Below are 11,781 nucleotides of genomic sequence, written 5' to 3' on the forward strand. Positions count from 1 at the left end.
GTTCTTCATAAACTTTTTTTTTAAGATTCCATATATATGTGTTAGCATACGGTATTTGTTTTTCTCTTTCTGACTTACTTCACTCTGTAGGACAGACTCTAGATTCATCCACCTCACTAAAAGTAACTCAATTTCGTTTCTTTTTATGGCTGAATAATGTTCCATTGTATATTTGTGCCACATCTTCCTTATCCATTTATCTGTTGATGGACACTTAGGTTGCTTCCATGTCCTGGCTATTGTAAATAGAGCTACAGTGAACATTGTGGTACATGACTCTTTTTGAATTATGGTTTTCTCAGGGTAAATGTCCAGGAGTGGGTTTGCTGGGTTGTATGGTAGTTCTATTTTTAGTTTTTAAGGAACCCCCATACCGTTCTCCCTAGTGGCTATATCAATTTACATTCCCACCAACAGTGCAAGAGGGTTCCCTTTGCTCCAATAAATGCCTCTCCAGCATTTATTGTTGGTAGATTTTTTGATGATGGCCATTCTGACTGGTGTGAGGTGATACCTCACTGTAGTTTTGATTTGCATTTCTCTAATGATTAGTGATGTTCAGCATCCTTTCATGTGTTTGTTGGCAACCTGTATATCTTCTTTGGAGAAATGTCTATTTAGGTCTTCTGCCCATTTTTGGATTGGGTTGTTTGGTTTTGTGATATTGAGCTACATGAGCTGCTTTTTGGAGATTAATCCTTTGCCATTTGCTTCATTTGAAAATATTTTCTCCCATTCTGATGGTTGTCTTTTCATCTTGCTTATGTTTTCCTTTGCTGTGCAAAAGAATTTATGTTTCATTCGGTCCCATTTTTTTATTTTTGTTTTTATTTCCATTTCTCTAGGAGGTGGGTCAAAAAGGATCTTGCTGTGATTTATGTCATAGACTGTTCTGCTTATGTTTTCCTCTAAGAGTTTTATAGTGGCTGGTCTTATATTTAGGTCTCGAATCCATTTTGAGTTTATTTTTGTGTATGGTGTTAGGGAGTGTACTAATTTCATTCTCTTACATGTAACTGTCCAGTTTTCCCAGCACCACTTGCTGAAGACACTGTCTTTTCTCCATTGTATACCCTTGCCTCCTTTGTCATAGATTAGTGAACCATAGGTACGTGGGTTTATCTCTGTGCTTTCTATCCTGTTCTATTGACCTATATTTTTGTTTTTGTGTCAGTACCATATTATCTTGATTACTGTAGCTTTGCAATATAGTCTGAAGTCTGGAAGTCTGATTCCTCCAGCTCTTTTTTTTTCCCCCTCAAGACTGCTTTGGCTATCCAGGGTCTTTTGTGTCTCCCTACAAATTTTAAGATTTTTTTTTTCTTGTTCTGTAGAAAATGCCAAAGGTATTTTGATCGGGATTGCATTGAATCTGTAGATTGCTTTGGGTAGTATAGTCATTTTCACAATATTGATTCTTCTAATCCGAGAACATGGTATATGTCTCCATCTGTTTATATCATCTTTGATTTCTTTCATCAGTGTCTTATAGTTTTCTGAGTACAGGTCTTTTACTTCCTTAGGTAGGTTTATTCCTAGGTATTTTATTCTTTTTGTTGCAGTGGTAATGGGATTGTTTCCTTAATTTCTCTTTCTGATCTTTCATTGTTAGTGTATAGGAATGCAAGCAATTTCTGTGCATTAATTTTGTATCCTGCAACTTTACCAAATTCATTGATTAGCTCCAGTGGTTTTCTGGTGGCATCTTTAGGATTCTCTATCTATGATATCATGTCATCTGCAAACAGTGACAATTTTACTTCTTCTTTTCCTTTTTGTATTCCTTTTATTTCTTTTTCTTCTCTGATTGCCATGGCTAGGACTTCCAAAACTATGTTGAATAGCAGTGGTGAGAGTGGACATCCTCGTCTTGTTCCTGATCTTAGAGGAAATGCTTTCAGTTTTTCACCATTGAGAATGTTGTTTGCTGTGGGTTTGTCATATATGGCCTTTATTATGTTGAGGTAGTTTCCCTCTATGCCCACACTCTGCAGAGTTTTTATCGTAAATGAGTGTTGAATTTTCTCAAAATCTTTTCCTTCATCTATTGAGATGATCATATGCTTTTATTCTACAATTTGTTAATATGGTGTATCACATTGATTTGTGTATATTGAAGAATCCTCGCATCCCTGGGATAAACCCCACTTGATCATGGTGTATGATCCTTTTCATGTGTTGTTCGATTCTGTTTGCTAGTATTTTGTTGAGGATTTTTACATCTATATTCATCAGTGATATTGGTCTATAATTTTCTTTCCTTGTAGTATCTCTGTCTGATTTTGGTATCAGGGTGATGGTGGTCTCATAGAATGAGTTTGGGAGTGTTCCTTCCGCTGCAATTGTTTTGAAGAATTTGAGAAGGTTGGGTGTTAGCTCTGCTCTAAATGTTTGATAGAATTCACCTGTGATGCCATCTGGTTCTGGACTTTTGTTTGTTGGAAGATTTTTAATCACAGTTTCAATTTCATTGCTTGTGATAGGTTTGTTCATATTTTCTATTTCTTCCTGGTTCAGTCTTAGAAGGTTATCCCTTTCTAAGAATTTGTCCATTTCTTCCAGATTGTCCATTTTATTGGCCTAGAGTTGCTTGTAGTAGTCTCTTAGGAGGCTTTGTATTCCTGTGGTGTCTCTTATAACTTCTGCTTTTTCACTTCTAATTTTGTTGATTTGCGTCCTCTCCCTCTTTTTCTGGAGTCCGGCTAGAGGTTGATCATTTTTGCTTATCTTCTCAAAGAACCAGCTTTTAGTTTTATTGATCTTTGCTTTCGTTTTCTTTGTTTCTATTTCATTTATTTCTGCTCTGATCTTTATGATTTCTTTCCTTCTACTAACTTTGGGTTTTGTTCTTCTTTCTCTAGTTCCTCTAGGTGTAAGGTTAGATTGTTTATTTGAGATTTTTCTTGTTTCTTGAGGTAGGCTTGTATTGCTATAAACTTCCCTCTTAGAACTCCTTTTGCTGCATCCCATAGGTTTTGGATCATCGTGTTTTTGTTGTCATTTGTCTCTAGGTAGTTTTTGATTTCCTCTTTGATTTCTTCAGTGATCTCTTGGTTATTTAGTAACGTGTTGTTTAGCCTCCATGTGTTTGTGTTTTTTACGGTTTTTTCCGTGTAATTGATTTCTAATCTCATAGCATTGTGGTCGGAACAGCTGCTTGATATGATTTCAGTTTTCTTAAATTTACTGAGGCTTTATCTGTGACCCAAGATGTGATCTATCCTGGAGAATGTTCCGTGTGCAGTTGAGAAGAACGTGTAATCTGCTGTTTTTGGATGGAATGTCCTATAAATATCAATTAACTCTATCTGGTCTATTGTGTCATTTAAAGCTTGTGTTTCCTTATTAATTTTCTGTCTGGCTGATCTCCACTGGTGTAAGTGAGCTGTTAAAGTCCCCCGCTATTATTGTGTTACTGTCGATTTCCTCTTTTATAGCTGTTAGCAGTTGCCTTATACATTGAGCTGCTCCTATTTTGGGTACATATATATTTATAATTGTTATATCTTCTTCTTGGATTGATCCCCTGACCATTATGTAGTGCCTTTCCTTGTCTCTTGTAACATTCTTTATTTTAAAGTCTATTTTATCTGATATGAGTATTGCTACTCCAGCTTTCTTTTGATTTTCATTTGCATAGAATATATTTTTCCATCGCCTCACTTTGAGTCTGTATGTGTCCCTAGGTCTGAAATGGATCTCTTGTAGACAGCATATATATGGGTCTTGTTTTTGTATCCATTCAGCGAGCCTGTGTCTTTTGGTTGGAACATGTAGTGCATTCACGTTTAAGGTAATTATCGATATGTATGTTCCTACTACTATTTTCTTAATTGTTATGGGTTTGTCTTGGTGGGTCCTTTTCTTCTCTTGTGTTTCCCACTTAGAGAAGTTCCTTTAGCATTTGGTGTAGAGCTGGTTTCATGGTGCTGAATTCTCTTAGCTTTTGCTTGTCTGTAAGGCTTTTGATTTCTCCATCAAATCTGAATGAGCTCTTTGCAGGGTGGAGTACTCTTGGTTGTAGGTTCTTCCCTTTCATCACTTTAAATTTATCATGCCACTTCCTTCTGGCTTGTAGATTTTCTGCTGAGAAATCAGTTGTTATCCTTATGGGAGTTCCCTTGTATGTTATTTGTCATTTTTCCCTTGCTGCTTTCAATCATTTTTCTTTGTCGTTAATTTTTGTCAATTTGATTACTATGTGTCTTGTCATTTTTCTCCTTTGGTTTATCCTGCCTGGGACACTCTGTGCTTCTGGACTTGGGTGGCTATTTCTTTTCCCATGCTAGGGAAGTTTTTGACCATTATCTCTTTAAATATATTCTCGGGTCCTTTCTCTCTCTCTTCTCCTTCTGGGACCCCTATAATGCGAATGTTGTTGCGTTTAATGTTGTCCCAGAGGACTCTTGGGGTGTCTTCGTTTATTTTCATTCTTTTTCTTTATTCTGTTCCATGGCAGTGATTTCCACCTTTCTGTCTTCCAGGTCACTTATCCGTTCTTCTGCCACAGTTATTCTGCTACTGATTCCTTCTAGTGTATTTTTCATTTCAGTTATTCCATTGTTCACCTCTGTTTGTTTGTTCTTTAATTCTTCTAGGTGTTTGTTCCTTAATTCTTCTAGGTCTTTGTTAAACATTTCTTGCATCTTCTCGATCTTTGCCTCCTTTCTTTTTCCAAGGTCTTGGCTCAACTTCACTATCATTATTCTGAATTCTTTTTCTGGAAGGTTCCCTATCTCCACCTCATTTCGTTTTTTTTTCTGGGGTTTTATCTTGTTCCTTGATCTGGTATAAAGTCCTCTGCCTTTTCATTTTGTCTATCTTTCTGTGAATGTGGTTTTCCTTCCACAGGCTGCAGAATTGTAGTTCTTCTTGCTTCTGCTGTCTGCTCTCCGGTGGATGAGTCTATCTTAGAGGCTTGTGCAAGCTTCCTGATGGGAAGGACTGGTGGTGGGTAGAGCTGGGTGTTGCTTTGGTGGGCAGAGCTTTAATCCGCTTGTCTACGGATTAAATAAAACTTTAATAAAAAGTTTAATCCGCTTGTCTGCTGATGCATGGGGCTGGGTTCCCTCCCTGTTGGTTGTTTGGCCTGAGGCGACCCAGCCCTGGAGCCTACCTTGCTCTTGGTGGGGCTAATGGCGGACTCTGGGAGGGCTCACACCAAGGAGTATTTCCCAGAACTTCTGCTGCCAGTGTCGTTGTCCTCACGGTGAGCCACAGCCACAGCCACCACCTGCCTCTGCAGGAGACCCTCTAAAAGTAGCGGGTAGTTCTGGTCATTCTCCTACAGGGTCACTGCTCCTTCCCCTGGGTCCTGATGTGCACACTACTTTGTGCGTGCCCTCCAAGAGTGGAGTATCTGAGTGGAGTTGAGACTCTGAGACTCTGTGTGGAGTTGCACAGACTCTGGGTCCTGTGAAGCTTCGATGTTTTGTGATTCTAGAAATCCTATAGGAGACGGTCCACAGCAGGTGACGCTAATGTTGTCAGTAGAGGTGTTGAAGCCAAAGATCTGCAGTTCCAACTAGAGGTGCCGATGTACATACAGGACAAAATCATCTCGTGTGAATGTAGTTCAGGCATGTTTAAGATGAATGCAGTCATGTTAATGTCTACCATATTCTATCTTGAGCCTCTCCTCAGGGACCCCCTCCTCAGTTCCTGAGGCTCCTGTAAGTCATGTACAGGGGACTGGAGAGTGGGCTCTGTCCAGTCTGAGCCCTGAGTTACCCTGTGTGTATCTTAGGATACTTTGTATTTCTGTGGTGTCCGTTGTAACATCATCTCTTTCATTTCAGATTTATTTGGGCCCTCTCTTTTTAAAAAAACATACTACTGTTGTCTTTTATTCTTTACAGAAGTTTAATAAGTGTTTGATCTACTATCCTTACCCTATGTATACTTTTTGCAGTGAGATTTTTACTTTTCTTTGTTTCCTTGTTACTATCAATAATTAGTGAGACTTCTTTTAAGCTACCTTCAACATTGCTTATAAAGCTGCTTTATTAGTGATGACAGAGCCTTAATGGAAGTCATGTTCTGGTTGTAAATTAGAATGCAATGTGCCAGCAAATAGCCCCTTAAGTTTATGTCTCATTACTTCTTGTTCTTTTTTTAATTTAATTTTTATTTTTTGTCAGAGCAAATTTAATTAAAATGTTTTGTTTCTTCTAGGTGTGAAAGATGTGGTTCTTTTAAACATATACATATATCTATTCTTCTTTGGATCATTTTCCCATGTAGGTTATGACACGATGTTGAGTAGTCTTGTCTTGGTATTACGTAGGTCTTTGGTGATTACATATTTCACATGTGTTTCTATATCTATCTTAACCCCAATATCCTAATGTATCCAATCCTCACACCTTTCCATTTGGTGAACCATAAGTTTGTTTAATGAATCTGTGATTGCATTTCTCTGTGGAAATATCTTCATTGGTATCAATTTTTAGCTAAGACCTATAAGTGATATTATAGGATATGTGTCTTTTGCTTTCTGACTTAGTACAATTTGCCTGATTACCTCAAGAATCATACATGGTGCTGCAAATGGCATTGTTTCATTTTTTTCCCTGGCTAATATTCCATCTGTACGTGTACCAGTTCTTCTTTGGCCACGCACCTCTTGATGGACTTTCTGGTTGCCTCCATGTCTTGGCTATTGTAATACTGCTGCAATGCACATTTGCTTGCCTGTGTCTTTCCAGTTATATCTTCTTATGTTATAGGCCAAGGAGTGGGCTTGCTGTATCATATGGTAGCTCAGTGTGTATGTTTTAAAGGCACCACCATTCAGTTCTCATTAGTGGCTCTTTCCAGGTTACGTCCCACTTAAAATTGAGGGTATGCATTTCTCCAAAACACCTTCAATATTTATTGTTTGTAGTTTTCTTGCTGATGGTTATTCTAACAGGTGCGAGCTGATACCTATCTGTGGTTGAATTTGCATGTGTCCCATAATCTGTTGAAATTGAGCTTTAAAGCATGCCCTTTTATTTATCAAACTGTGATTACAGCTTAGTTCTTCAAAGTGTTTTCTTAAAGTAAGTGTCACATTTTGACAATTTTTGGCCATTACCTCCCTCAAGACATTTTGAGGGCACGTTTCATTTACAGCCCTGAAGTACTTGTTCATATGAAGTGACCATTAGCACAGGTTTTAAAGCTGCTTTTGCAGGTAACGGCCAGAGGGTGGCAGCCTTTCTACGTTCCCAATCTGGTAAATAGGGAAAGAGACCTTCAGCCCCAAGAGTGTCCAGCTTTATTTCTCATCCAGCTGTGGGTCTAGATATGGTCACACCAGGTTGCATCACAGCCCCGGAACGAATTATGTAAAAATTTCTCCCTCTATCACTGTCTTTGTTTTTTGGGATTTTAAAGTAATTTATTTTTATAATGGGGTTTACCTGATTTTCACTGCTGTGTTTATGCCCCTTTACACCCACTTGATTCACTTACAGAGAGAAATCAATACATAGGTTTTAAGATTTTTACTAGTCAGATATATTCTTGTTCGTTGAATAGGGGGTGTTGCATCCACTTCACTGAGCAAGGAGTAGGTCTTGTCTATTACATATTGGGTTTATGGATCGGTATTTGAGCTAATATGAAACCCTTGTTTTATGCATCACCCCACCTCACCTTTCCCGTTAAGCAGCCATAGTGTGTTTTCTAAACGTGTGACTCTGTTCTGCTTTGTAATTCAGTTCAAGTGTAGCGGTTTTTACATTCCCTCTATAAGTGATAGCTTATGATAAGTGTCTTTTTCTGTGTGACTTATTTCACTTAGAATCGTCGAACATAAATCCACTCATCATGCTGCTAATAGCCTTATGACATTGATTTCATGGCTGAGTGATATTCCATTGTACATAAGGACCACAACATCGTTATCCATTTTCCTATTTCCTGGGATATTTAAGGTGTAATGAAGAGAAGGTTCTTGTCAACAGAGCAGCCCTAAACTTTGGTGTGCCTGTGTCTTGCTGATTTTTAGTTTTCCCAATTTATACGCCCATGAGTGGAAATGCCCTATGCTCTCTAAGCTGTGTTTTTTCGATGTTTCAGGACACACCGTACACTTCTCCAGAGTGGCTGTTGGCAATTTACATCCCGCCCATCAGTGTAGCAAGGCTCCCATTTCTCCATGGCCTGTCCTGCATTTCTGGTTTTGACACTTTTTTCAGCATGGCCCTTTTGACCGATGGGAAGCGAGACTTCTTTGTAGCACTGATTTGCCTTTCCAGGTTGCTTGGTTGGCCAAAAAGGGCGTATGCGTTTTTTCCTGAATATATTCAGGAAAAAACGCACACGCCCTTTTTGGCCAAGGGTATCATTGTCAACGTTTTGCCGCTTTTCATTTGCTTTAAATGCGATTCGAATCTACCTCCTTAAGTCTGTTTCTGCAATTCTGCCTTGCTTTCAAATCCTCTTCGTTGCCTTCCCTCAATAAATTTGTGGACGAGAGTTATCATTGATAACTCTGCAGGTTTGTGAATTGCAGTGCCCCTGAGATCCATTTTTCAACTCGCTTTTTTGGGAGTTGGCCGCAAAAGCGCAGGATTGCTTCAGGCCCTGTTCTACTTCCGGGGGGCAGGCTGAGCCTGTGGTTAATTCTTCTTTCTGAAGGGAAAATAGAGTGACCTGTGCTTGTCCCAACACCTAGATCTAGTCTCTCATTGGTTCCCCCTCTTCCCGTTCATCCTCAGTACAAATTGCAACCTGTACGGAACAGGAGGTTAAAGGTGCTGATGCTCCAAGTAGGGAGATTGCTAGGAAAGTGGCTGGAATGGCGAACCCGAGCACAAGGAGATGATAAATGAGGTGCATTTTAGAAACCTTTCCCGATCACATGGTGTACCATCTTCTGGGTTTCTCATGCATGTTTTTGATGTAGGAAGATGCCCTTGAACCTGGAGATTTGGGACCCATGGGATGGGTGTCACGCAGTATTACTTTAAAGGGTCTGCGTTGGCTCATCCAACCTCACCAAACCTCTCAGCCGCAAGAGTGTCCACCCTTATGTCTCACCCAGCTGTGGGTCTAGATATGGTCGATCCAGGTTGCATCACAGCCCCTGAACGAATTGTGTAAGAATTTCTCTCTCTTTCACTGTCTTTGTATCATGGGTTTTTAAAAGTAATTTATTTTTATAATGGGGTTTAGCTGCTTTTCACTACTGTGTTTATGCCGCTTTACACCCACTTGACACACTAACAGAGAGATATCAATACATAGGTTTTAAGATTACTACTAATCAAATATATTCTTTTGCGGTGAATAGGGTGTGTTGAGTCCTGTTCTCTGAGCAAGGAGTAGTTCTTGTCTATTACATATTGGGTTTATGGAACGGTATCTCAGATAATTTGAAACCCTTGTTTTATGCATCACCCCACCTCACCTTTCCCGTTAACCAGCCATAGTGTGTTTTCTAAACGTGTGACTCTGTTCTGCTTTGTAATTCAGTTCAAGTGTAGCGGTTTTTACATTCCCTCTATAAGTGATAGCTTATGAAACGTGTCTTTTTTCTGTGTGACTTATTTCACTTAGAATCATCGTACCTAAATCCACTCATCATGCTGCTACTAGCCTTATGACATTGATTTCATGGCTGAGTGATATTCCATTGTACATAAGGACCACCACTTCTTTATCCATTTTTCTCTTTCCTGGGATATTTCAGGTGTCATGAAGTGGAGGTTCTTGTCAGCAGAGCAGCCCTAAACTTTGGGGTGCCTGTGTCTTCCTGATTTTTAATTTTCCCAATTTATACGCCCATGAGTGGAAGTGCCCTATGTTCTCTAAGCTGTATTTTTTCGATGTTTCAGGACACACCGTACACTTCTCCAGAGTGGCTGTTGGCAGTTTACATCCGGCCCATCAGCATAGCAAGGCTCCCATTTCTCCATGGCCTGTCTTGCATTTCTGGTTTTGACACTTTTTTCAGCATGGTCCGTTTGACCGATGGGAAGCGAGAATGCTTTGTAGCACTGATTTGCCTTTCCAGGTTGCTTGGTTGGCCAAAAAGGGCATCATTGTCGACGTTTTGCCGCTTTTCATGTGCTTTAAAAGCGATTCGTATCTACCTCCTGAAATCAGTTTCCTGCAATTCTGCCTTGATTTTAAATCCTCTTCTTTGCCTTCCCTCAATATATTTGTGGACGAGAGTTATCATTTATAACTCTGCAGGTTTGTGAATTGCAGTGCCCTGAACCTCCATTTTACAACTCGTTTTTATGGGAGCTGGCCGCAAAATCGCAGAATGGCTTCAGGCCCTCTTCTGGATCCGGGGGGCAGGCTGAGCCTGTGGTTAATTCTTCTTTCTGATGGGAAAATAGAGTGACCTGTGCCTGTCCCAACACCAAGAGCTAGTGTCTCGTTGGTTCCACGTCTTCCCGTTTATCCTCAGGACAAATTGCAACCTGTATGGAACAGGAGGTTAAAGGTGCTGATGCTCCAAGTAGGGAGCTTGCTAGTAAAGCGGCTGGAATGGCGAACCCGGGCACAAGGAGATGAGAAATGAGGTTCGTTTTAGAAACCTTTCCCCATCACACGGTGTACCATCTTCTGGGTTTCTCATGCATGTTTTTGATGTAGGAAGATGCCCTTGAACCTGGAGATTTGGGACCCATGCGATGGGTACCACGCAGTATTACTTTAAAGGGTCTGCGTTGGCTCACCCAACCTCACCAAACCTCACAGCCCCAAGAGTGTCCACCCTTATGTCTCATCCAGCTGTGCGTCTAGATATGGTCAATCCAGGTTGCATCACAGCCCCTGAACGCATTGTGTAAGAATTTCTCTCTCTTTCACTGTCTTTGTTTCATGGGTGTTTCAAAGTAATTTATTTTTATAATGGGGTTTAGCTGCTTTTCACTGCTGTGTTTATGCCGCTTTACACCCACTTGACACACTAACAGAGAGATATCAATACATAGGTTTTACGATTATTATTAGTCAGATATATTCTTGTGCGGTGAATAGGGCGTGTTGAGTCCAGTTCTCTGAGCAAGGAGTAGGTCTTGTCTATTACATATTGGGTTTATGGAACGGTATCTGAGCTAATTTGATACCCTTGTTTTATGTATCACCCCACCTCACCTTTCCCGTTAAGCAGCCATAGTGTGTTTTCTGCATGTGTGACTCTGTTCTGTTTTGTAATTCAGTTCAAGTGTAACGGTTTTTACATTCCCTCTATCAGTGATACCTTATGAGAAGTGTCCTTTTCTGTGTGACTTATTTCACTTAGAATCGTCGTACCTAAATCCACTCATCATGCTGCTACTAACCTTATGACATTGATTTCATGGCTGAGTGATATTCCATTGTACATAAGGACCACAACTTCTTTATCCATTTTTCTCTTTCCTGGGATATTTAAGGTGGAATGAAGTGGAGGTCCTGGTCAACAGAGCAGCCCTAAACTTTGGGGTGCTTGTGTCTTGCTGATTTTTAATTTTCTCAATTTATACCCCCATGAGTGGAAGTGCCCTATGCTCTCTAAGCTGTGTTTTTCAGATGTTTCAGGACTCACCGGACACTTCTCCGGGGTGGCTCTTGGCAATTTACATCCCGCCCATCAGTGTAGTAAGGCTCCCATTTCTCCATGGCCTGTCCTGCATTTCTGGTTTTGACACTTTTTTCAGCATGGCCCTTTTGACCGATGGGAAGCGAGACTTCTTTGTAGCGCTGATTTGCCTTTCCAGGTTGCTTGGTTGGCCAAAAAGGGCGTATGCGTTTTTTCCTGAATATATTCAGGAAAAAACGCATACGCCCTTTTTG

This window comes from Balaenoptera borealis, assembly GCF_965194805.1.
Source record: "Balaenoptera borealis genome assembly, contig: HAP1_SCAFFOLD_80, whole genome shotgun sequence".
NCBI classification, from domain to species: Eukaryota; Metazoa; Chordata; class Mammalia; order Artiodactyla; family Balaenopteridae; genus Balaenoptera; species Balaenoptera borealis.